Source organism: Schistocerca serialis, chromosome 11 (genome assembly GCF_023864345.2).
Source record: "Schistocerca serialis cubense isolate TAMUIC-IGC-003099 chromosome 11, iqSchSeri2.2, whole genome shotgun sequence".
Lineage (NCBI taxonomy): Eukaryota > Metazoa > Arthropoda > Insecta > Orthoptera > Acrididae > Schistocerca > Schistocerca serialis.
Genome location: NC_064648.1, coordinates 111,135,949 through 111,163,566, shown reverse-complemented (window position 1 = coordinate 111,163,566; position 27,618 = coordinate 111,135,949). Strand labels below are relative to the sequence as shown.

Sequence of the window (27,618 nt, the reverse complement as noted above, 5' to 3'; positions counted from 1 at the left end):
AATACATTTCAAAAATAGAAAAGTGTTGGTTCATGCGTCTACATATTGGGACTGCGTTATTAAGGAAGCGGTCGATATACGTTTAAACAACAACAATTTCGACAGAGACCAGCGATATACACTCAGCAGGGCATGAGGGCGGGCGGTAGACATCGAAGAGAGCAGACACAGATGCGCGGCGCGAGAGCGGCATTTTCAAACGTGGCGCCTGCCCCTGGCGCCACCTGACGTCACCGAAGCTGCTTCGGACAAAAGCTCCCCCAGCTGCCCTGGTCGACATAAGCGCGCGCGTCACATTGGATCGATCTGATTGGCTCCTGATGATGTCATAATGCCTTTACAAGCGAGAAACCGTAGCAGCCACGGTGGTCAGTGAACTCCTAAAGACGATGGCGGAGATGGCCATCGAAAGCTCGAGGATTTTATTCGAATTGACGCGGCTGGAAAACCGAGGACGTTTCGTTCATGTATGCCGTCTTGAAAGATTCCGAGGACACATAACTTATTAAATTCAAAGAATATCGGCACTGGCCCCAGAATTCTACCAGATTCAGTGGTACACTCCCCATTAACGCTCCCAAGTTTGGAAAACATTCCATTGACTCACTGTGCACTCTTCTACAACATCAACCAATACCTGACAACCTAAACAAAGCTGATCACGTTGCAACCTATATCTCCAACATCTTCTTCATTTATGATGACTCACATATTGATTACTCACCATTTCCTGCAATTTGTGAATGCACAAATACTATTGCCCCACCCCTGGCTCCCTGTTTCCACCACTTCAACAACATATCACAAACAGAACTGAATGTACCTATTATTTCGCATGACATAAAACAAGTCATTGTTGGTCCTCAACACATGACCTTTTGACACCTAAAACAATGCTCCTCCCTTTTCTCTCCACACTTACATCCATTTACAACATGATGGTCTCTGCAGGTTACCGTCTTGAACTGTGAAAAACCCTCAAAATCTCACTGTTCTGCAAGCAGCACAAACCCCCTAACTATGCATCTTCTTACTGCCCTTTCAGCCTGATTTGACTGTCCAGCAGTGTCTCTAAATCCATCTTCTGACCCACCTGTAAACACCTGAACACTAGAACTAACCGGGCTTGCATCCTGCCATATCCTCTGATCACAAACTCCTGTACCCCACTCATTTCTCCTGCACTCAACTTAAAAAAATCGGCAATGTAGGTCTCCAGCGACTTGGAGAAAGACTAGGACTTTGTATGGCATCTGGTCTCCTTTTCTAACTTCGGGCTTTTACCGTTAACTACATCTGACATACTGTATCCCGGCTTTGTAATTGCCCATTCTTGGTCACTATTGACAGTACCAATTCCCACACAAGCTTTATACCAATGAAACGAGAAAGTTTCAAAGGTTTTGGCAGGCGGCTGCGGGCGGGTGGTGATGGTTTCAGAAGCGGCTGGTAGAGTTCGCACGGCAGTAGGGCCGTACTTTTTAGAGATAAAACGACGTTCCACCTCAGTGGAAAAGTCAACAGGCACAATGTTCGCATATGGGGTTTGGAAAAATCCACATTCACCGTTGCAACAAGAAATAGACTGAAGTGTTCTGTGCCTTAGCCAGTACAAAGGTTTACGGACCACTTTTGTTTGCAGAAAGAACTGTAATGGCAAGCACATACTGGGACATGTTGGAACAATGGCTGTTCTCTCAAGTTGTGCGAGTTCCCCAGGACTTCAGTTTCCAAGAGGATGGAGCTCCGCCCCGTTGGCATCGTGACGTACGAGGCTCCCTGAATGACTCCCTTCCTCAGTGTTGGATCAGTCGCAGGGGACTCGAGGACCCGGCTCTGCACTTCTGGCCACCGAGATCTTCTGATCCCACAGCCTGCGACTGTTTCTTAGGAGGTTATGTGAAGGAAGCTGTTTACATCCCGCCTGTACAGACCACTCTGAACGATGTGTGGAACCGGACCACAGCTGCCGTGCACTCAGTAACAGCAGATACGCTTAAGCGTGTGTTGGACGAGTTTGGTTACCGTACAGCCAATGGTGGCCACATTGAACGTTTATAGCATTTATCACATTTCTAATTATTATATAATTGTTAAAAACTAATTAATTATAAATTATTGAAAATTATTAAATCTATTATACTGATATCAAACATAATGAAACAGTACCTTGAAAGTTCCTCTTTTCATTGGTATCAGGCCTGTTCATTTTGTATTTGTACTTGAATAAATGGGAAGTTCTGAAAACGGGTCCATCATTTAGAATGACGCTGCATTCTGAATGACAGCCCATGTCCGGAAACGTACCGTTTGCGTTCTACGACAGTTTCAGTACATATGTGTATGGTGTCCGCATCTGCTGAGGGGAACAGAAAAGTGGCAGAGCTGGTTGTGCTGGTATGCAACAGGGTAGACGGTGATGTGGGCAGTGTCTGTAACAACGTTGCTGGTCGCCACATCGAGCTGCTGTTGTAATGCATCAGTACTGTAGTGTATTTACAGTGTGCTGGGTTTTTTTGTTTGTTTTTGTATAATGTTAACATGTAATGTGTAAGTGTTACACAGACAAATGTACTTAAGTGATAATGGATGTTTCCTTATGTTTCCTTTCTAATTCTCAGGCAATAACTGTACCACGTCACGCCTAATGCAGTTCCTCATGCAGAAATGGCTGATTTAAACATTTGAATTTATACCGTCTTAGAACGGTAACGATACCTTCCCAGACGTGGATTCCTGTTCAAAATATTATGTAGTCACTGCCCTATACAAGCCCTTGAATTTTGTGAGAGGAATTTCCAAACACCCTGTAGAGGTAAGAACTTCAATCTAGCACTCATACGTGTGTTAAGGCACCAGGAAACAACTTCCATTGATGAAACAGAAAATGCAAAAAGAAAGAAAGTGGTGCAACTGTGTAAAAACTGTTAGTAGTCTTGCAGTAGGTATGCCTGACATTGTTCAGTATGTTAGATTTACGTAAATCTCGCACGCTTGGTCGCCAGAATGCCTAACTGGAAATGAATGTATAACAACTGAAAGTAAATACTGCAAGCATACTGTACTTAATTATGGGCTTCACAAAGTCAGTCAGCACTTGATAAAAACTCTAAAATTGTACCATTTATTCACAGACTAATGTAATTATAAGATACATACACACACACAGTCACAAACACACACTCGAATTATCAGTGCAATGATACACTAAGAATAATTTTAAAAAATTCCTACCTTCCTCACAGTAGACGCCAGTAAAACCTTGTGGGCAGGTGCATGACCTGGTTGCAACGCTCCACACACCACCGTTGCGGCAGCTTTCCACTGGCCCTGTGGAAAGATTACAAACACTACTTACATTTGGCTGAGTACTTTTAACTGATTTCGAAAATAGTGGTTCCAACAAATTTAAGGTGTTACTTGGCATATAACGTACACAAACTTCGTGGAGCGAGAAAGGGTTTCAATCAGTTTGGCAACATGTCCCACTCAGGAAGGCTTACACTATATGATCAACAGTTGTAAGTAGGCTGTTTAGGTTATAGGAAACAACGGAGCACGATGTGAGATAGTAGATAGTTTAGCCTTTTGACAAAGTTTACAAACAGACAAGACTCTTCGAATTCTCTTTTCCATATTGTCAAAATAACAAGTCGTCCGAAGAATATAACATTTTCGTGGTGCAAAATGTGCGTAGCTGAAATGAATGTACCAAATGAGCTCATTAACAAAATCGTCAGGAATGCAAAGTACTCATAGCTTGTCATCAATAGTGCAGCGTTTGAAGAGTATGTTGTTTCTAACCAGATAATAATGCTGAATCTGTGTGTCTTTTGATGCCGTTTACTTTTGATGTCTTTCAAAATCGGATTATAATCTTGTTCATGAACAATGTCCTTTAAAGATATGGTGATGAAGTTTTCAAAGGCGACTTTCTGAATGTAAAGAATACTGAAATATTCCTCGAGGTTGCCTTCTGTGTTACTTTTCTCAAGCCCAGCCGGTGCGCGTGACAGTGCGTCCGCAGCAATTTTCTCCTTGCTGGGAATGTAGACTATTGTGAAGTTGAAATCTTGCAGAAACGGTGCCCAATGTTTTAACCTGTCGTGATTTAATTTTGAAGACATAATAAATTGTAGTGCACAGTGATCACTGTATACTTTTACGTGCTTAACAGAAAGAAAGAAACGGAATTTGTTCAATGCCCAAACGATAGCTAAAGCTTCTAATTCAGTAATGGAATAAATTTTTTTCGGATTTTGTTAGCACTCGTCTAGCAAAAGCAATGGTTTTCTGAACAGTAGCGTCATTTTCTATGGCTTTTTGAAATAAATGGGCACCAAGACCGACTTTAGAAGTACCCATGCTAAGGCAGAAATCTTGTGACAAATCTGGATGAGCTAATATTGGCACGTTAAGTAGAGATTCTTTCAAAGAACTGAATTCCAATTGTGCCTATTCGTCCCACTTCCAAATAGTATTTTTTCCAGTGAGAGGACAAAGTTTTGGTGTAACTAGAATTTGCATGTTCAGTAAACGACGGTAAAAATTTATGATAACTAGAAAACTGAGGACTTGTTCTTTTTGTGGATGGAACTGGAATGGCTCTGATTGCTTCTAACTTTTCAGAGCCAGCTGAATCCCTTCAGAAGAGATAATATGTCCCAAAAACTTTACCTTTGTTCCACCGAATTCAGACTTTTCCAAGTAAACTGTAATTCCAGATTCTGCAAAAATATGTAACACGCTGTTGAGGATGCGATTATGTTGTTCCCATGAGGCTTCTGCTATCAGAATATCGTCCAAATATAAGGTAATGTAAAGTTTTAAGAACTCAGGTAATATGGAATTTAGCCCACGAATGAAAGCTGCCAAAGAAATGTTCAAACAAACGCCTAAACAAAGAAAAGCTGTGTATTTTCTACATTCTGGATGAAGTTCGATCTGATAATAGCTGGATCTGAGATCAATGGAAGACAACACTTTTACACCATTAAAATTTTGAAGAAGTTCTTCCAAAGTTTGCGGCCTGTCTGTTTCAGGAATGATGATAGTATTGATTTGTCTCGAATCTAAGACAAGCCTGATCGATCCATTTTTCTTCTCAACAAACATGTAATGGATCGTTGTATGAGCTTACTGCAGGCTCAATAATTCCCTCGTCAAGCATAGATTGTATTTCTGTTCTAACACAGTCCCTATAATGTGCCTGAATTACGTATGGTGTAACACAAAATTTAGTATGCTCACGAACACGAAATTGGTATTGAAATCCCTTGATTATTCCTGTTATGTGAGTAAAAACTGTGGAATGTGCCTGTAAAATCCCAAAAAGGTCCTGCCTATCAGTGTCATTACAATTCTCAATTGTTTGAATTTTATTCTGAATTAACTCATTAGTATCAAATACGCCGTCGATATCATACCTGTGAATACTTGCAGAGTGATTGTTAGTGTCAAGTTCCGTCGAAAATTCCGAACTGTTGTCTAACAGAAGGTAAAGCCGATTAATTTCCTCGTCATGGTTTGAGAGCCAATCTTCAAATTTCAAAGCTATTGACTTACTTTCTTTCTCTAAACTTATTTCAGCATCGTGAACGTTTAAGATTGCTTTGTATTCATTCAAAAAGTCTACTCCCAATATATTTTCCGTCGACAATAAGGGAACAATAAGAAAGTTCATGTGAACAGCGCGTAGCGTTGCGCAGTTAGAGGTGAGCCGCCAGCAGTGGTGGATGTGGGGAGAGAGATGGCGGACGTGTGTCCATCAGAGAGAGTGATTTTGTAAGACTTGATGTCATGAACTGATATATATATCATGACTTTTGAGCACTATTAAGGTAAACACATTGTTTGTTGTCCATCAAAATCTTTCATTTGCTAACTATGCCTATCAGTAGTTAGTGACTTCAGTAGTTAGAATTTTTTATTTAGCTGGCAGTATTGGCGCTCGCTGTATTGCACTAGTTTGAGTAAGCAAGAGTTTTGTGAGGTAATTGATTCATTAAAGGTATTGGTTATTGTTTGTCACGGCCATTCTTTTGCTGGGATTATTGAAAAGCAGACTGCGTTGCGCTAAAAAACATAAATAAATAAATGAAATAAAATAAAATAAATATTGTGTGTCAGTTTAGTGTTGATCAGAATAAGTAAAGAGAGTAATGTCTGAGTACGTTCAGTTTCGCTCAGCACACTAAAATATCAATTTCTCTAAGGGGACATTTCAAAGTATCCAGACACCTGGCTGAAAATGACTTACAAGTTCGTGGCCCCGTCCATTGGTAATGGTGGAATTCAATTTTGTGTTAGCCCACCCCTAGCCTTGATGACCGCTTCCACTCTCGCAGGAATATGTTCAATCAGGTGTTGCAACGTTTCTTGGGGAATGGCAGCCCATTCTTCACGGAGTGCTGCACTGAGCAGCTGTATCGACGTCGGTCGGTGATTCCTGGCACGAATTAGGCGTTCCAAAACATCCCAAATGTGTTCTATAGCATTAAGGTCAGGACTCTGTGCAGGTCAGTCCATTGCAGGGATGTTATTCTCGTGTAACCACTCCGCTACAGGCCATGCATTATGAACAGGTGCTCGATCGTGTTAGAAGATGCACTCGCCATAGCCGAATTGCATACGTGACAATGATGGCGATGGCAACTTTAATTTTGTTCATACACTAGGCTCAAATAGTGCTGTGAGATCCCGAAGTATCAGAGAGTACCACGTGATAGATTCCTTACCTTCAGGGGGCACTGCACGATGTGCAGGTCAAGTGTGTTCACCAGGACCAATCTCCTACAGAAAGTGCCTCAATAGACTGAGATCTGAAGTTTGCAAGTGAAAGGTTGATTAGACAACGTGGTGCTACACTGATGAACTCATATTCAGTGTGACAGTAGAGAAGACTGCTCATCACATGCCTCGTTGTTAACTGCGCCGCGGCTGGCTCGCCTCATACTTTGTTTTCTTTTTTCTTTTATCATTCTTTGCAGTCCAGTAGTGTCTTATTTCTTCCTCGGTTACCGCCATGACGTTGCTGTCTTCTCTCTGTGAGTGGCAGCAGCAGCGTGAGTCGGTACTAGTACAGCTGTACTATCTCTGGTGTGGCCGAAATATTTTATGAGTGTAGCAGTCGGTCAGTTGGGGCAGAGCACCGAGGAAGTCTCTGTGGCGGATAGTCAGGCCGGAGCCGCTGGCTGCGTGCACGCGCGGTTGGAGTTGTGCATCGCTTCTTGAGAGGGTTACGAAATTCGTCGCCCACAAATCCTGGGCACTAAATGTGGTGTCACCGACAGACACCACACTTGCTAGGTGGTAGCCTTTAAATCGGCCGCGGTCCGTTAGTATATGTCGGACCCGCGTGTCGCCACTGTCAGTGATTTCAGACCGATCGCCGCCACACGCAGGTCTAGAGAGACTTCCTAGCACTCGCCCGAGTTATACAGCCGACTATGCTAGCGATGGTTCACTGACAAATTACGCTCTCATTTGCCGAGACGATAGTTAGCATAGCCTTCAGCTACGTCATTTGCTACGACCTAGCAAGGCGCCATTACCAGTGACTATTGATTGTAATACATGTACCTTCAAGAGCGATGTTCACCAATTATGGATTAAAGTTAAGTACTCCAGAAGCTACGTACATATTTTACTAGTCTCAACTCCTTTAACTGTTCCAGACCTCACGTCAGCCTACGTGAGTTTAGACGCATGCATTTCGGCCTCCTCTAGCAACACGGTGTTGGCTCTTCTGCCAACACTACACTAAAGCTGAGCGCTCACTTAACCTACTATCAAGCAATCCTGCTATCATATCTCTTCGTGTGATCCTGGTTGTCACATTCTGGGAGATCCCTACGAGCAAAGCCGGCCGCGTTGGCCGTGCGGTTCTAGGCGCTCCAGTCCGGAGCCGCGCTGCTGCTACGGTCGCAGGTTCGAATCCTGCCTCGGGCATAGGTGTGTGTGATGTCCTTAGGTTAGTTCGGTTTAAGTAGTTCTAAGTTCTAGGGGACTGATGACCACAGCAGTTGAGTCTCATAGTGCTCAGAGCCATTTGAACCATTGAACCTACGAGCAACAACGTCTGTACATTGAAGTCAGATAGAATTGCAGCCATCTTCCTGTGTCGTGTTTAACTTAATTTAATTCATTCCTTCATTAATGAAGAGCACCAGTGGTATCTTCTGCCTAGTGGCCGTTGACGTTACGTGGACCTGCCCTGGTCGTTGACATAGTTTGTGGCAGTGAATTTTCCTCGTCGGGTTGATGCTGTCCAGCACAGCGTGTAGTTAGACAGCTGAGGTGTGTTGGTAGTTTTGGGCGTTTATTCTGACTTGGCTGGATTGGTCACCAGTATCCAGAACGTTGTGCTATTGACATCGTGTTGTCGTTTTGCTGGTGGGATGGATCAGAACTGATCTTGTTGATTGGTTCGCTGGCTTTCGGTTGGGTTGCCTTCCAATTAAGAGGTTGTCGGTCTAGCTGCCTGTCTCAACCTAAACGTGCGATAGTGTCGCCATCACACGCCGACCCTTGGAACTTTCTGAGCGCCGCTCCTTATGTGTTACATAATGATTTCCTTTTTAGTCTTAAGTACTCTGTGTGGCCTTCAGCCGAGTTTCAGCCAATCTAAATTAAAATTGAAAATTAAGCCGTAAATTTGTTTCAAGTTGGTATGTGGCCTTTAGTCGAGTTTTCAGCATTTTTCAATCAAAAGGTGAAAACTTTTGTCTGTGATTTGAGCCGTAAGAAATAATTTCTAGTTTGTATGTGGCCTCCAGCGAGTTTTCCTGGTTAAATTAAAAACTGGAAATATCTTTGTCTTGGCTTTAAGCCATGAGATTGTTTGGGTTTCGTATGTTGCCTTCAGCCGAGTTTTACGTGAAGCATTTTAGGATAAAGCCTTTAGCCTATTTTAGTTGAAATTTAGAAGCTCTTCCCTTTAGGCCTTAAGCCGTAAAATTGTTTTCTGCATGGTGTGTGGCCTTCAGTCGAGTAATAATCTCTCTTAAATTAAAAATTCAAGATCCTTGTCTTGCCCTTAAGTCATAAGGTTGTTATTCTTTAGAATGAGGGCTTCAGCCGAGTTTTACACGAAATATTTTAAGAGAACGCCTTCAGCCTTTTCAAATTGAAAGCTCTTCTTACTAGAACCCGTTGAATTATTTTGTTGATATGCGGCCTTCAGCCAAGTTTTCAGCCTATTTAGAGTAAACATAGAAAATCTTTGTCTTCACCTTAAGCTGTAACACTGTTCTTGATTAATGTGAAGCCTTTAACCGAGTTCTACGGGAAAAAATTAAGCTATGATTTTGAGCCTATTAATATTGAGGATAATTTTTTTTTTCTAAATAAGTGAAACCTCCAGAAGAACTCCTGTACCTCAATTCCTTGCTTAGGCCTTGTGTCTTGGATTTTCGATGTGGCCTTCAGCCGATCTAAATTAAATCAAAGGAGGTCTTTCGTTAAAACCTTGAGAGTTTTTGATTCTTGCTGGTGTGAATGTTTTAAGAAATAAAGTTTATATGTTAAGTGCAACTCACAGTAACTTATTTCTGTCCCTTTCCACAAGTATGACCTATTCCGGTCTGTCCTGCTAGCCCAATGATTTCACTGACTGTGTCCAGCCCTGGCACAGAAGATGAACTTCAGCAAGGAATAGAAAACGCTTTGAAAATGACCAAGTTTAGCGCTGAAGTAATATAATCATAGCTGTTTACGAATATGCTGTGAGTGATTCTGGTATGAGACATAAGTGCAATGCAGATAGTTAAGGGAGACGAAAATAAAAATTGTGATAGTGAATTTGAATTCGACAGCAGCAAAAGGACGAGAAGGACAAATAGGAGAACACTGATTGCGGGACTGCAGTGAAATAGGAAGATAGCTGGTAGGATTTTGCACGGAACATAATTTAATTACTTCTAATATTTGGTTTTAAGAATCACAAAGGAAAGCGTATACATGGAAGAGATCTGGATACACGAATGTTTCAGACAGATAATTCGAAACGAACTTTAAGCCGAAAAACATTCGTAGGGGCAAGTATGAACTCTGGCCACAATTTATTGGTTTTGAACTGCTGACAGAAACTCGGGAAATCGCAGAAATTTCCGAAATTAAGGACATGGGATTTGGACTAACAGAATGGTCCACGGTTGTTTCAGATCTTCAAAGGGAGCATTAAGAAACGATTGACTAAAACATGAGATACAAATGCAACGATTGACGAACTGGTAGTTTTGCGAGATAAATACTGAAGGGCAAGAGGAAATTTTTGAAAAACGCGCGAGTTATTGAACGTAAATGACGAAAGGAGACAATATAACGTGCAGAAAATGCACTATGCAGGCGTAAATGAAGTGAAACTAATAAGAAGCGCAAAATTTTAAAGCAGACGTGGTTAGACAAGAAATGCGAGCCTGTACAAGCATGTGCGATTGTGAAAAATATGGGTGCCACCTACTGGAATATTAAAGAGATCTCTAGAGTGAAGAGAAGGACTTGTATGAATGTTAGCTCATGTGGAAAGCCAATTTATGCAGAAAAGTAGAAGACTGGATGGTCAAAACATAGAGGGTGAGTCACTAACTATTGCCACGAAGTATAACTCCGAAAGTATAATAGGACCTGAAAAATTTGTGGGACAAATGCTGCATAGGGAAACGGGGACCATTATATGACGTTGGTTTTTTCTTGCTAGATGGGGTCGCTTCAGAGATATGAAGGTCAATTTTGTTTTTTAAATAAGATGCTGTAGTTTGGTACTTATTTTCTGGAAGAGCATAGAGGCTATCGAGACGAATCCAATGATATGTAACAGTAACATCTTTCAAGGTCAACGAAGGTCACAAAGGTGGTGTGAACGTCCATTTACAGAAGGTGTTCGAAGTGATGGTGATTGGTATCAATGCAGTGCTGCAATCTTCTTGTCATGGACTGAGTGGTAATCCTTACGACATTGGGGCTTATGGAAAAATATGCTCTGATAATTCTCTCTCGCATATCTTCAGGTATAGTTGGAATGTCTTTATAAACAATGTCTTTTACGAATCCCTGCAAGAAACAATCCAGAGGCGTCAGGTCTGGCGAACGAGCCGGCCACGACACATCTCCTCCGCGTCCAGTGCTACGACTTGGTAATTGTCCCTGCAGCTCATTTTTAGCTATCAGCGAAAAATGTGCCCGACACCCATCGTATTGATACCAAATTCTCTTCCTTGTTCCTTAAGGTAGTTCTTTCAATAACAGACCTAATATTTCTTGCAGGAAAGTGGTGTACTTTCTACCATTAACATTTCCTTCGATGAAATAGGGGTCTATAATTCTGTCCTCCAGAATTCCGTACCATGCATTCACCGACCACGGTTTTTGGTGACCAACCTGCAGCAGCCAACGAGGATATTCAGTTTCTTAATAATGAATGTTATGCAAATTGACATTCCCTTGGTTCGTGAATGTAACCTCGTCAGAAAATAAAATCAAATTAATAAATGTGTCATCCCTCTGAATATGAAGTAGAGCCCATCGCCAGAATTCAATGCGACGCATACAATCCGTACGAGTTAATTCTTGGTGGAGACTGATACGGTAAGGATGACATTTATGGCGATGCAGAACACGAACAACACTACTCTGGCTCAAGCTCCCTGCGATTTGACGTGATCTAACACAAGGATCTCGAATTACAGTGGCAAGAGTACCAATTTCCGTTTCCTCGTTAGTAAATTTCCTTTGTGGGATTTGTTTCCGATGCTTTAAAGATCCAGTTGTTCTGAATTTTTCACATACACATTTAAGTGTATGACATGTAGGTGAGTATGTTGAGAATATTTCTCATCGTATAAGTCTCTAGCTCTCTCTGAATTTCGCTTGGCATTCTCTGTAAATGAGAAGCATATCGACTTGTTCTTCGAAGGAATACATAATTCACATTCGCTTGATTCAACGATACTAATCTTGCTATTAGTGTTGTATTGCGAAACCGTCGAATGATGTTTACAGGTCAATGGACGTTAGATGGATACGCCGTACGAGAAAGAATTCTCAGAGCATGTGCTTCGATAAGTGCCGAAGTGATAAGGAATGCCACTCAATCGATGATACGAAGATTGCAGCATTGCGTTGATACCAGTGGTCATCACTTCGAACACCTTCTGTAAATAGACGTTCATGCCACCTTTGTGACCTTCGTTGACCATCAAAGACCTTACTGTTACACATCATTGGATTCGTCTCGATAGCCACTGTCAGAAAGTAAGTATCAAACTATAGCATCCTATTTAAAAAAACAAAGTCGACCTGCATATCTCTGACGCGACCACACCTAGGAACAAAAAAGCAACGTCATATTGTGGCCCCCATTGTCCCATGCAACTATTGTCCCTCAAATTTTTAAGTTACTAGGTGGTCCACTGATCGTGACTGGGCAAAATATCTCATGAAATAAGCGTCAAACGAAAAAACTACAAAGAACGCAACTCGTTTAGCTTGAAAGGGGAAACCAGATGGCGCTATGGTTGGCCCGCTAGATGGCACTGCCATAGGCCACACGGATATCAACTTCGTTTTTTCAAATAGGAAACCCCATTTTTATTACATATTCGTGTAGTACGTAAAGAAATATGAATGTTTTAGTTGGACCACTTTTTTCGGTTTGTGATAGATGGCGCTGTAATAGTCACAAATATATGGCTCACAATTTTAGACGAACAGTTGGTAAGAGGTAGGTTTTTCAAATTAAAATACAGAATGTAGGTACGTATATATGGTTCTCGGACGAGACGTCGTATGTCATAGTGAAAACTCCACAATATTTCATCAGTGCAACTGGCCGACATCTTCAGGTGCGTCGAACACACTGTTAAAGCAGGACCAGTGCTCTCTATTTATGCCAGTCTTAGGCAGGAATTGCGCATGCGTGGAGGCACCAGATTCGATGGCTAATAGCGACGATATCAACCAATAGGTGGAAAGACAGCAACGAGTATACACGAGTGGGCCTTCGACTCTGATAGCCCACATCGGTGATGTTTCGTCGAATGGTATGCACATTGTCACTGGTTGATGGCCCATCATTGAAATCTGATGCAGTTTACGGAAGGGTTGAACTTCCAAACGGCTCTGAGCACTATGCGACTTAACTTCTGAGGTTATCAGTCGCCTAGAACTAATTAAACCTAACTAACCTAAGGACATCACACACATCCATGCCCGAAGCAGGATTCGAACCTGCGACCGGAGCGGTCGCTCGGCTCCAGACTGTAGCGCCCAGAACCGCACGGCCACTCCGGCTGGCGGTTGCACTTCCGTCACGTTGAAAGATTTCTTCTGCCGCCGTTGGACCCATTCTTGCAGGATCATTTTTCGACCGGAGCGATGTCGGAGATTTGAGGTTTGACGGGATTCCAGATATTCACGGTACACTCGTGAAATTGTCGTACGGTAAAATCCCTATTTCATCGCTACCTCGAAGATGCTGTGTCCCATCGCTCCTGCGCCGACTATAAGACCACGTTCAAACTCATTTAAATGTTGATAAACTGCCATTGCAGCTGCAGTAGCAGATCTAACAACTACGCCAGAAACTTGTTGTCTTGTATAGGTGTTGTCGACCGCAGCGCCATATTGTGCCTGTTTACGTATCTTTGAGTACGCATGCCTACACCAGTTTCTTTGTCGCTTCAGTGTATAACGGCTGGAACATTTCTCCAGAGAAAGTTATCCATATATCTCTCTCTAATATGCTCCGCACTTGTGCCACTGTCACTAGGGTAAGCATAGGAGCTCTTTGCACTGTACAAAAGATTGTAACTTTACATACTTCGCACAGTGTTTCCTACCACACAACACTACATTCTCTAAAGTGTTAGTCCTGATATCAGAGAGGCCATGGAAAGAGTGATGCCACTTCTCCATAAAACTGAAAAAAAGAAATGTGAGAGGACCTCTCTCACTCGGGTCCATACACACACAAGCTAAGGAGGTGCTGGGTGGAGCGTCGCCACTGCAGTACGTGTCGAAGGCGGCTTGCCCCCCCCCCCCTATCCTGATTCAAGTTTTCGTGATTTCCCTATATCGTTCAAGGCAAATGCCGGGATGGTTCCTTTGAAAGGCCACAACCGACTTCCTTCCTCGTCCTTCCCTAGTCCGATGAGACCGATGAAGCCGCAGTTTGGTCTCCAAACAACCCAACCCAAACCCCTTAAACTACATTCAAACCCCCGCATGTGGATAAACAAGATGTTGCGGTTACAGAGCTAGCATAATCCTGACTGGCGGCTGCGGTGGCCCACCCCACTCTCCCGCATGCATCTTACCCGCCTGCCGCACAGGGAGAGATAAGCGATGGCCCATTTATGAGCAAAATCCCTCCATACATACTTCGGTTACAGGAAAAGGTCTGACGGATGTACGCCTATGTACTGTAGAGGGCCACACGCATGAAATCGCATCCCTCCTAGCAAAAAATGGTTCAAATGGCTCTGAGCACTATAGGACTCAACTGCTGTGGTCATTAGTCCCCTAGAACTTAGAACTACTTAAACCTAACTAACCTAAGGACATCACACACATCCATGCCCGAGGCAGGATTCGAACCTGCGACCGTAGCAGTCGCACGGTTCCGGACTGTGCGCCTAGAACCGCGAGACCACCGCGGCCGGCTCCCTCCTAGCAGTATGCTTGCAATTGCCAGTCCAGCGCATGCATGTGTCCAGCACCATCCCAAGCCCTGTATGGGGCTCTGCTCCCATGTCGCAGTGCAGTGCGGCACATCAATCGGTCACCTTTTACAGAATGCATAACACTACGCTGTCTGTAATTATCTTATTTATTCTGCTATCGGTTTCGCTTCTAAACCGTCATGAACGGCAGAAAAATTATCAAAGATGTATCACATGTCATACGTGCTTTGACGTAAGTTACCGCTACAAACCATGACCGCCAATAAAAAAAAAATTGTGACTAGATCAAAATACACTACTGTCCATTAAAATTGCCACACCAAGAAGAAATGCAGATGATAAACGGGTATTCATTGGACAAATATATTATACTAGAACTGACATGTGATTACATTTTCACGCAATTTGGGTGAATAGATCCTAAGAAATCATACCCAGAACAACCACCTCTGGCCGTAATAACGGCTTTGATACGCCTGGGCATTGAGTCAGACAGAGCTTGGATGGCTTGTACACGTACAGCTGCCCATGCAGCTTCAACACGATACCACAGTTCATCAAGAGTAGTGATTGGCGTATTTTGAGGAGTCAGTTGCTCGGCTACCATTCACCAGACGTTTTCACTTAGTGAGAGATCTGGAGAATGTGTTAGCCAGGGCAGCAGTCGAACATTTTCTGTTTCCAGAATGGCCCGTACAGGACCTGCAACATGCGGTCGTGCATTATCCTGCTGAAATGTAATGTTCGCAGGGATCGAATGAAGGGTAGAGCCACGGGTCGTAACACATCGGAAATGTAACGTCCACTGTTCAAACCGCCGTCAATGCGAACAAGAGGTGACTGAGACGTGTAACCAATGGCACCCCATACCATCACGCCGGGTGATACGCCAGTATGCCGATGACGAATACACGCTTCCAATATGCGTTCACCGCGATGTCGCCAAACGCGGATGCGACCATCGTGATGCTGTAAACAGAAACCGGATTCATCCGAAAAAATGACCTTTCGTCATTCGTTCACCCAGGTTCGTCGTCGAGTACAGCATCGCAGGCGCTCCTGTCTGTGATGCAGCGTCAAGGGTAACCACAGCCACGGTCTTCGAGCTGATAGTCCATGCTGCTGCAAACATCGTCGAAATGTTCGTGCAGATGGTTGTTGTCTCGCAAACGTCCCCATCTGTTGACTCAGTGATCGAGACGTGGTTGCACGATCCGTTACAGCCGTGCGGGCAAGTTGCCCGTCATCTCCACTGCTAGTGATAGATGGCCGTTGGGACCCAGCACGGCGTTCCGTATTTCCCTCCTGAACCCACCGATTCCATATTCTACTAACAGTCATTGGATCTCGACCAACGCGAGCAGCAATGTCGCGATACGATAAACCGCAATCGCGATAGGCCACAATCCGACCTTTATCAAACTCGGAAATGCGATGGTACGCATTTCTCCTCCTTACACGAGGCATCACAACAACGTTTCACCAGGCAACGCCGGTCAGCTGGTGTTTGTGTATGAGTAATCGGTTGGAAACTTTCCTCGTGTAAGCACGTTGTAGGTGTTGCCACCGGTGCCAACTTTTGTGAATGCTCTGAAAAGCTAATCATTTGCATATCACAGCATCTTCTTCCTGTTGGTTAAATTTCCTGTCTGTATCACGTCATCTTCAAGGTGTAGAAATTTTAATGGCCAGTAGTGTATGATAGCACATTAATAAAAGGACAACATGTAATGTCACATCACACTGCAGATGGAGAAAAATACCTGACTGCTGTCTGTGGCCATGTGGCGTACTACTTTAAGAAAAATAAATGCGCAGCAGATGTAATCGGAATTGGCGGTAGCAAGTGCTCGGTTTCTTAATGTATGACTGTATGTTGCATGCAAGGATGATGCCATATATCAGTAGTGTAATAGGGGCATCTCTGAGAAATTCGTAAGCATGCAGCGGGAATGCAAGAAACCGATCTAAAGCTAAACTGGTTAATGTTGAAATGGTGCTTTATAAATGACTGTTAGCTTATGGATTGGGTTAAAAATCGAGCTTTTTTTTTACAGAATGGATATGTGCGATTACCTAACGTCTGACAGAATAGTTTACATCTCTCTCCGCTTCTAAGAAAATGGTTTTTAAGCTCTGATTTACAACTATGGAAATGGACTGTCCGAGTTTCCTCCTGCCTAATAGCAGATCGATCGGTGAATGGTGTGTAGGCCTGAGATTACCTCATTCATTTCGCAGAAATGCGAGAACGACTCACCCTTTTTTGAAATTATTTTAGATATCATTCGTCAGTCTGATCTGGTAACGAATCTGTACCACTCTGAAACAGTCGACAGAAGAGGTGAATAAGGGTGGTACGTGGCATTCTTTCTTTGTATTGATTTTCTGTATCTTTCAAGAAATGTGGAAATAAAACTGCCTCCCCCCCTGCACTTCAACATATTCTAGACACATTACTTCGTTTCCGTTTCTGTGTATTTACAAGACGAAATAGGTCAAGAAGTGTCGAAAACTGCAGACGAAAAACAGACACACTCGATGACTCCTAGGAGTGATTCAGTGTATATCTCATGGTACGACACTGAAGCCGAAACGAAGGGAGAGCGATCTGCCGTAATTGGAGCTTAACTGGAAACACGTTCTGGCGGAATGAGGGAAAGTAAATACTGCAGTATTCAAACGGCGACTGTACTTGAATTCTGTAAGACATAGGTGTCTCGTGCCGCTGTCTAGGGATAGCATCTTTGATTAGTTATCAAAGGGTCGTCGCTTCTCGGTTCTAACCATTCCACTGCTTAAATGTTGAATAAAAGTAATCAGTAACGGCCGCTGAAGACTTCCGGCATGAGAAGTCACTCCCATTCAGCCGACAGCCTTGTGAAACGGCGCGGAGGAGCGGACAGAAGTTCAAGGCACTCTCTTGCCCTTGATGTGTGAAACAGCCCTTAGAGACGGAAGACTCAGCAGTGACCAGCGGCATAATGGAGCAGGAGGCTATGGAAATCACTGCATTGACGATACATAATGTATATCCACAAGACATGTTGCCTGTAATTGAAAAAGTGTCATGATGATTTCTCCATTGGCAAAGGTTTTCGCACTACTCCCGCATTCGGATCTCTGGTAGGGGACTGCCAATGGGGAGAATGAATAACCAACGAAAGGTTAACGTTCTACGAAACTGGAAATGTCAAAATTCGAAAATGCTAGGGGAATTAGAAAATCTGAAAAGGGTAATGCTAAGGTTCAAAAAGGGTCAGTGAAATAAAATGGAAGAGAGGCAAAGATTTCTAGTCAGATAGTGCAGGATAATCTCAACAGCAGCTGAAAATCTATAACAGGACTTAGATTCGTTATGAATAGGAAGGTGAGTTACTGCGAACTGTTCAGTGATCAGAAAGGCAGCAAACCAACACTGTCAATGATAGGTCTGATATACAAACAGACGCCCCAAGCTGAATAAGAAGAGATGGAGAAAGTATATGAGGATATTGAACGAGAAATTCAGTATGTAAAGGGACATGAAAATCTAAAAGTCGTGGAATTGGAAGGCAGTTGTAGGGAAATGTGTAGAGGAAAGGGACTGTGTCTGTGATACATTACCCACAGTCGACGTCTATCTTCAGGAGTTCTGGGAACTGGGGTGATGCAAAACTTGTTTTGGTGTGTGCATCTTTCCCCTAGTTATTTGTGCTTCTACATCCTTACCTTGACCCCCCAAACGACTTTGCATTTTCCACCAATCTCATTTTTCTGACGTTTGTATTTCCTTTCGCCTGCTTCATTACTGAGTCTCCTGGATATCCAAAGATTTTTACTAGGCCTTGTAGTTTAACCTATTTGAACCTTTGCTGCCTTCACTATTTAATTTCTTAAAGCCAACCATTCGTCTCATACTATATTCCTTACCCCTGTTTCAGTAAATCGTTGGCCAATGTTCAACAACCTCTGATTCTTTCAACTTGTTCGGGCTCCAACTCCTTAATTTCATTCCTTTTTGCAATTTCTTCAGTTTTATTCTACAACTCAATAAACTGTGGTCAGAGTCCACATGCACTGCTGGAAAAGGCCTACTATTTAATACCTGGGTCTGAAGCCTCAGTCTTATCCTTTTATAATCAGTCTGGAACCTTTTGACGTCTCCAGATCTCTTCCACGTATACAACCTTCTTTCATGACTCTTAAACCAAGTGTTAGCGATGATTAAATTATTCTCTGTGCTAAATTCTACCCGGCGGCCTCATCTTTCATTCCTTTAGCTCACTCCATATCCTCTTACTACTTTTGTTTTTCTTCGTTTTCCTACTACCGAATTCCAGATCCGCACCACAACTAAATTTTGCTGTCCCCGGACTATCTGAATAATTTTCTTTATCTCGTTATACATTCATTGTATCTCTTCGTCTGCGGAGCTAGTTGGCTTATAAACTAGTACTATAGCGGTGGGATTTGACTTGATGTCTATCTTGGCTACGATAATGCGTTCGCTATGCTGTTGGTACTAGTTTACCCAAATTCAAATTTTCTCATGCATTATTAGACATAGTCCTGCACTAACTCTCCCACATCACCCCAATCTAATTCTGTATTTATGGCACTGTGCTCACCCGACAAGAAGTTCTGTTCATCCTGCCACCGAAATCCTGCCACCTCATCTAACTTCAGCCTAAACATTTCCCTTTCTTAATTATCTAGCTTACTTGCACAACTAAGGGATCTAACACTCCCTGCTCTGACCTGTAGATTGCGAGTTTTGTTTTCCCTCATGATGAAATCCTCCTGAATAGTCCCACCCCACAGATGTGAAGGGGGACTAATTTACCTGAAGAATATTTTATCCAAGAGGAAAAAAAATGGTTCAAATGGCTCTGAGCACTATGGGACTTAACGTCGGAGGTCATCAGTCCCCTAGAACTTAGAACTACTTAAACCTAACTAACCTAAAGACATCACACACATCCATGCCCAAGGAAGGATTCGAACCTGCGACCGTAGCAGTCGTCCGGTTCCAGACTGAAGCGCCTAGGACCGCTCGGCCACAGCGGCCGGCGAAGAGGACAACACTTAACCAAAGAGTAAAACTGCATGTCCTCAGGAAAAATTACGGTCGTAGTTTCCGCTTGCTTTCAGCCGTCCGCAGTACCAGCACAGCAAGGCCGTTTTGGTTAATGTTACAAGGCCAGATCAGTCAACCATCGAGACTGTTGCTCCTGCAACTACTGAAAAGGCTGCTGCCCCTCTTCAGGAACCACACGTTTGTCTGGCCTCTCAACAGACACCCCTATAGTGTGGTTGTGCATAGAGTACACAATCTGCATTGATCAAACACGTACGTAGCATTGTTTGATGGTGGAGTTTAGTTATGTTATGGAAAATAAACTCAATTTTTGACATTAAAATGTTAATTACGTTAACCGACTTTGCTGTGGTGCTCCGCATTGCGGAAACTGATTTAAAGCAGCTCTCCATGCTAGCGTTTTCTGTGCACCTGCACTCAAGCCTTCATCGGTTTTTAGCAATTCTCTTCCTTCCAGTACCTAACTGACGAGGCTTTGACGGTTCAGGATATCTCCTGTCTACAGATACATCTTGTCTCACCTACGTTTGCGTCATTTCTGCTACTTCAGTGACTGACTGGCATCAACTGCGAAAATTCCAGCAATCAGCTTTGGGGCTGAAGGTCCCAGATATTATCTGCTAGCTAAACTAGCTCAGGAGAGTCAATCGTACAAGGGACGCAGTGTAAAAATCCCTGATTATTGACACTGAGCCAGAAGAAAAGGCGTACTGGGCCCCTAAAATATACCGTCTGACAGTGTTTCCCGACCAGCTTCCTACGACATTACTGCTTCGCTGCCCTGGCCGTGTAATAAAGTCGAAGAGTACTTTGTGGTAATTCCAAGAGTGTACAATTCTCCCATTGTCACATAGCGTCACCAAACGGAAATGGAAGCCTGTCGTGCACAGAAATTCAATTAAGGATATAGCAATAGCACACACATCCGCTCACCAAATAAGTGAATAACAGTTAATCCCATAGCAGAACATACTTCCAATGACAACACATTTGTCACACCTTGAATTTTAACCGGAAAGTATTCCACTTTAAATTTCAGTATAGTCAGGACTTACACTAAAATGTCGCAACGAAAGGAATGAAATCAATCAGTACTGAACACAGAACACGAATGTCGCCTGCAAGGGTTCCATCGAATCTTGTTTTGCTGCGCGGGGTAGCCGAGCGGTCTTGGGCGCCTCGTTACGGTTCGCGCGGCACCCCCGTCAGAGCTTCGAGTTCTCCATAGGATATGGGTGTGTGTGTTGTCCTTAGCGTAATTTAGTTTAAGTTACTGAGCCGTGGGCGGCTCGCTGTCGTGCCGTTTATTGCTCGTCATCTTGTCTTTATGGTTCTGTCGCCTCGTTTTTTTTTAATCGATTTACTGGCGTCACTAGGTTGCTGGTTTGCTTGCCCGTCAGTGGCAGCAGCAGCGCTTATCGATAAGTGCTCTGTCGTACTATCTCTGGAGCGACCGCTAGTATTTCCGGGTCGTCGTGTGCCTGGAGTTCAGTCGGGGACGGAGCGCCAGTGAGGTGGGGACAGCCAGTGCTCGCCGACCGCTGGCGACACACACGAACTGTCCGACGGAGGGAGACTGGAGTGGGAGCGACCGTCGGTTGGTCGTTCGGTCGGTCGTCTCATCGGTCGACGAGTATTTGGTCTTTTGACCGTTTCTGGGGCTCGTCAGTTGGCCATCTTGCCGGACGTGGGTCGGTTCTTTCCTTCTGCGGAGATGTCGTGGCCAATGGGCAAGGGTTACCTCTGCATGGGTGGGTCCGAGCCAGTGTACCCGGGTCGCCGTGTCTTCGAGTTCCGAACGGACATCGAGTTGAGTCGGGTTGAAGCTGCAGTCAGCTTCGGATAGCCAAGACTCGTCCCCATACTCATAACCTGACTGGGAACGACCTTGGTTGGTCGTTCGGTTGGTCGTCTCATCGGACGACGTGAATTTGCTCGCCGACCGCTTATGGAAACTGTGAGTGTGTCACTTGTCATTGCTCCTTGTAGCTCCAGGGTGACTGGTTTCAGGATTGTCGGAGTTCTTGGTGCAAGTGTTTATGTGGAACTGTGTGTAGCTTCTGTGATTTCCGCTGACCAGATGAATGCTGACTGCGTACTGGAGTAGCCAGTTGGTCGGCTGCAGCGAAGATGTCTCCACGGAGTGAAGGGAATTGACTGGGTTGTCGGTTGGTTCTTCAGCCGTCCCTAGCCCGTGCTGCTACCCGATTATTTAGGGTTACGCTTGGCTGCCTGTCTCGCCTAAATTGTTGTTAGAGTTTCCTCCTCAGGCCAACCCTTGAAACACTTATGAGAACCACTGTTCTGCTGTTGGTGATTGTGATTTTCTTTTGTCGCAAGTACTGTGCCAGGTCTTCAGTTGTGTTTTAATTTTGTCTGTGATGTGTTCAGTATATGGCCTTCAGCCAAAACTCATGTGAAGTATTTTAAGATTACACCTTCAGCTGTGTTTCATTTAAAATTCTTGTTTCCTCTGTATTTAGGCCTTGAGCCGCGTTCGTTTTAAAATCTGTGGCTTTCAGTCCGAAATGTGAAAATTCCTGTCTGTAAGGTTTCTCTTTAATTGTCTTGAAAGCTTAAAATGGCCTTCAGCTGTAGTGTGTAAATGCTTATGTTAAGGTTTGTCTTTAACTATTTTGAATAATTGTTTTGGCCTTCAGCCGTCAAGATATTTCCAGTTTTCTTAAGTTGGTTTTCTGTTGTACTGTGTAAATGCTTGTCTTAAGGGTTCCCTTCTATTATGTTGAAATATTATTGGACTTTCAGCCGAGGAATTAATTTAAATTTTCCTTAATGTGGCTTTCAGCCGAAATTTTTAAATGCTTGCCTTTTATGAATTTCCTTTACTGACCTGAAATATTATTATGACCTTTAGCCAAAAACATATTTTAATCTTATTTAAGTAATGCCTTCAGCCATTTGTCTTAATTCTTGTCCCTAAAAAGGAAATATTTAAGGATATTTTAATCTGACTTAAGTAACGTCTTCAGTCGTTTCTCCAAATCCTTGTGTTTTAAAAGAGATTATTCAAACTATATTATTGAGAAATTACTTGGGCCCTCAGCCGTGAATTGATCCTTGTGGTTTTAAAGGGAAAACTGTGCATTGTGTTTTAGAGGAATAAAGTTGTGTGTTCTTGTGTAACTAAAAGTCACTGATCTTGTCCCCTTTCCAAAACCTGATCCCCTCTGTCCTGTGAAACCAGATTTCAGTTACATTAAATAGTGTGTAAGTTTAGGGACCGATGACCTCAGCTGTTTGGTCCCGTAGAACTTACCACATATTCCCAAAGGAAAAAATATTGTTCTAGCACAATGAGAGTATCTGCAGACTATGTCCTGTCCTGCTTATTGTCCGATCGGCTCCAGCGCCCATGCATCCTCCATACAGGTACTCAGTCATCGATGTTGTGATGCTGTGTGGTCACTCAGACACTCAACACGTAGCAAAATGTCCAAAAACAACTACTGAATGATTACACACCCCCTTTCAACTCCTATCTCCTCGCTCAGCAAGCACCTTTAACACTTCATCCCAGTTTTCCACTTTAAATCAATACATTACAGGTGAATAAGATCAGCGAATCTTAAACAATGTAATTAGACAATTATATTTGTCCTCCCACTCCTCTCCCTCACCACCGGGAGTTACCAGAATGAGTTTTTCAGTCTGCAGCGAAGTGTGCTCTGAAATTTCCTGGCAGATTAAAAACGCGTGCCGGACGGAAACTCGCACTCGGGACCTTTGCCTTTTTCGGGCACATGTTTTACCAACTGAGCTACCTAAGCACGACTCACAACCCGTCCTCACAGCTTCCATTCGGCCAGTACCTCGTCTCCTACCTTCCAAACTTCACAGAAGCTCTTCTGCGAACCTTGCAGAACTACTGGAAGAAAGGATATTGTGGAGGCATGGCTTAGCCACAGCCTGGGAGATATTACCAGCATGAGATTTTCACTCTGCAGCGGAGTGTGCGCTGATATGAAACTCCCTGGTTCTACCACTTGGCAGAGTACTTCCCCGCTGCCGAGTGGTTCTAGGCGCTACAATCTGGAACCGAACGACTGCTATGGACGCAGGTTCGAATCCTGCCTCGGGCATGGATGTGTGTGATGGCCTTAGGTTAGTTAGGTTTAAGTAGTTCTATGTTCTAGGGGACTGCTGACCTCAGAAGTTGAGTCCCATAGTGCTCAGAGCCATTTGAACTTCCCTGTGAAAGGCAAAAGTGCCGAGTTCGAGTCTCGGTCGGGCACACAGTTAGAATCTGCCTGGAAGCTTCAACTCGAACTACATTTTTTGAGTAGATAGACTATTAAATAGGATAATACCCAATAACTGTCAGAAAATACTTAACAAGGAGCAGAATTGGAAGAATATGTGGAGAAAGTTAGTCCAGAAATTCACGCATTTCATTTTACGAGATGAAAAATTTGTCTGGTAGTGTTACGAATTTACTTCTCCAAATCACATTAATGCAACGGCCTTGCCGCAGTGGATACACCGGTTCCCGTGAGATCACCGAAATTAAGCGCTGTCGGGCGTGGTCGACACTTGGATGTGTGACCATCCAGGCCGCCATGCGCTGTTGCCAGTTTTCGGGGTGCACTCAGCCTCGTGATGCCAATTGCGGAGCTACTCGGCCGAGTAGTAGCGGCTTCAGTCAAGAATACCACCATAACGACTGGGAGAGTGGTGTGATGACCCCACACTCCTCCTATCCACATCCTCCACTGAGGATGACACGGCGGTCCGATGGTCCCGTTAGGCCACTCGTTGCCTCAAGACGAAGTGCAATCACATTACTGAGAGCACCACCTATAACCGACGCCAACATGCGACAACCACTCTCAGACGACAAGTGACGGCACTACCAGTGAAGCACATCAGCAGCACATGGAAAAAGTGCTGTTGTTGTTCCAATGCGGAAACGGAGAGAGTCATCTGACGTCCAAAACGGCATGACCATTGGCCTTTGGACCAAGGGTCGAAGCGTTTCCGATATGGTCAACTTTTTAAACAGCTCGTGCGCCGTTATGTTTTCAAGCACAATGTGTATGACAGAATGGTGCTATCTTAAACAGGTGACGAGGCAACTATGCTGCAATACAGGCCATAGATGACAGGGGTGATGATGATGATGATGATGATGATGATGATGATGAATATGATGATGATGCTTGGTTAGTGGGGCACTCAACTGCGCAGTCATCTGCGCCCGTACAAAGTCCCAGTTTCTTCACAGTCCAATTTTCTTCACAGTCCAATCCAGTCACAGTCACGAGTGATGATGATGATGAAATGTGAAGACCAAACACCCAGTCGACAGGTACAGAAAATCACCAATCCGGCAGGGAATCGAACTCAGGACCTTGTGATCCAGAGGTATCAACGCTAGCCGCTAGACCAGGAGCTGCAGACCGAGGACAGGGATGAACGACGGCTCCAGAGATGTGCGCGGGCGGACAGACGTGTTAACGACTGCCCAACTGACCACCCAGATGAAGCAAGGGTCTACCAATGGCGTCTCCTCAATGACCATTTAGCGAACGTTGATCTGTAGGATCATGGAACCATGCTTTCTGCTGTTCGTCGCATAAAAAGAATAGATTTAGCACTCCAATATGGCAACTCAGATGTTCACTGGGTGGCGAAAGGTGATCGTTTCAGTTAAATCACGCCATCGGGCACATGGCCATATAACATTATTTCTTTATGGTTCACTTAGGTCTTTATATTTTTTGTTCAAAATCTTCGCTTTTTGCTACTATGTTTTCTGTATATGTAAAATAAAGTGTACTATACTGGAGATCGAAGTTCTTTGAGTTATGTATGTAAAATACAATGTAAATTGTTTATTAAGTTAAATAACTTTCAGATGGCCTTATGTACAGTATGTGATCAAAACCATCCGGCCACCTGGCTGAAAATGGCTTCTACGTTCGTGGCGCCTTCCATCGGTAATGCTGGAATCCAGTATGGTGTTGGCCCACCCTGAACCTTGATGGCAGCTTCCACTCTCGTGGGCATACGTTCCAGTCAGGTGCTGGAAGGTCTTTAGGGGAATGGCGGCCCATTCTTCACGCAGTGCTGCACTGAGGAAAGGTATCGATGTTGGTCGCTGAAACCAGGCCAGTCCATTACAGGATGTTATTATCATGTAACCACTCCGCCACAGGCCGAAAATTATGAACAGGTGCTCGATCGTGTTGAAAGATGTAATCGCCATCCCCAAATTGCTCTTCAACAGTGGGGATGCTTAAGACATTAATATAGGCTCGTCCTGTGATAGTGACACATGAAACAACAATGGGTCCATGAAAAACACGACCACACCATACCGCCAAGGCCTCCGAATTTTACTGTTGGCACAATACACGCTGGCAGATGACGTTCACCGAGCATTCGCAATACCCACATCCTGCATTGTCTACATCTAAATCTACATCTACATGGATACTCTGCAAATCACACTTAAGTGCCTGGCAGAGGGTTCATCGAACCACCTTCACAATTCTCCATTATTCCAATCTCGTATAGCGCGCGGAAAGAATGAACACCTATATCTTTCCGTACGAGCTCCGATATGCCTTATTTTATTGTGGTGATCGTTCCTCCCTATCTAGGTCAGTGTCAACAAAATATTTGCGCATTCGGAGGACAAAGTTGGAGATTGGAATTTCGTGAGAAGATTCCGTCGCAACGAAAACCGTCTTTCTTTTAATGATTTCCAGCCCAAATCCTGTATCATATCTGTGGCACTCTCTCCCATATTCCGCGATAATACAAAACGTGCTGCTTTTGTTTGAACTTTTTCGATGTACTCCGTCGGTCCTATCTGGTAAGGATCCCATAGCGTGCAGCAGTATTCTAAAAGAGGACGAACAAGCGTAGTGTAGGCAGTCTCCTTAGTAGGTCTGTTACATTTTCTAAGTGTCCTGCCATTAAAACGCAGTCTCTTGTTAGCCTTCCCCACAATATTTTCTATATGCTCTTTCCAACTTAAGTTTTTCGCAATTGTAATACCTAGGCATTTAGTTGAATTTAGGGCTTTTAGATTAGACTGATTTTTCGTGTAACCGAAGTTTAACGATATCCTTTTTGTACTCATATGAATGACCTCACACTTTTCGTTATTTGGGGTCAACTGCCACTTTTCGCACCATTCCGATATTTCTTCTAAATCGTTCTGATCTTTTGATGACTTTATTAGTCGATAAGCAACAGCATCATCTGCAAACAATCGAAGACGGCTGCTCAGATTGTCTGCCAAATCGTTTGTATAGATAAGGAACAGCAAAGGGCCTATGACGCTACCTTGGGGAACGCCAGAAATCACTTATAGTTTACTCGATGACTTTCCGTTAATTACTATGAACCTTGACCTCTCTGACAGGAAACCGCAAATCCAGTCACATAACGGAGACCATATTCCATAGGCATGGAATTTCACTTCAAGCCGCTTGTGTGGTACAGTGTGAAAAGCCCTCCGGAAATACAGAAATACGTAATCGATATGAAATCCCCTGTCAATAGCACTCAACACTTCATGTGAATAAAGAGCTAGTTGTGTTTCACACGAACGATGTTTTCTAAACCCATGTTTACTCTGTGTCAATAGACCGTAATTCATAAAGTTCGAACACAACATATGTTCTAAAATCCTGCTGCATATCGACGTTAACGATATGTGCCTGTAATTTAGTGGATTACTCTTAGTAACTTTCTTGAATATTGGTGTGACCTGTGCTACTTTCCAGTATTTGGGTACGGATCTTTCGTCGAGCAAACGGTTGTATATAATTGTAAAGTATGGAGCTAATGCATCAGCATACTCCGAATAGAACCTAATTGGGATAC

The 27,618-nt window shown here is 43.7% G+C and overlaps 1 protein-coding gene across 1 annotated transcript in view; it reads right to left on the bottom strand.

The window, feature by feature from the left end:
- LOC126426813 (phosphatidylinositol phosphatase PTPRQ-like) overlaps positions 1 to 3,334 on the bottom strand; it is a 267,688-nt gene extending 264,354 nt beyond the window's left edge. Inside the window, exon 1 of the mRNA XM_050088816.1 lies at positions 3,235 to 3,334. The gene's annotated coding sequence lies outside the window, so the exon portion shown is untranslated. The remainder of the gene's footprint in view (positions 1 to 3,234) is intronic.
- Between the last annotated feature and the right edge of the window lie 24,284 nt (positions 3,335 to 27,618).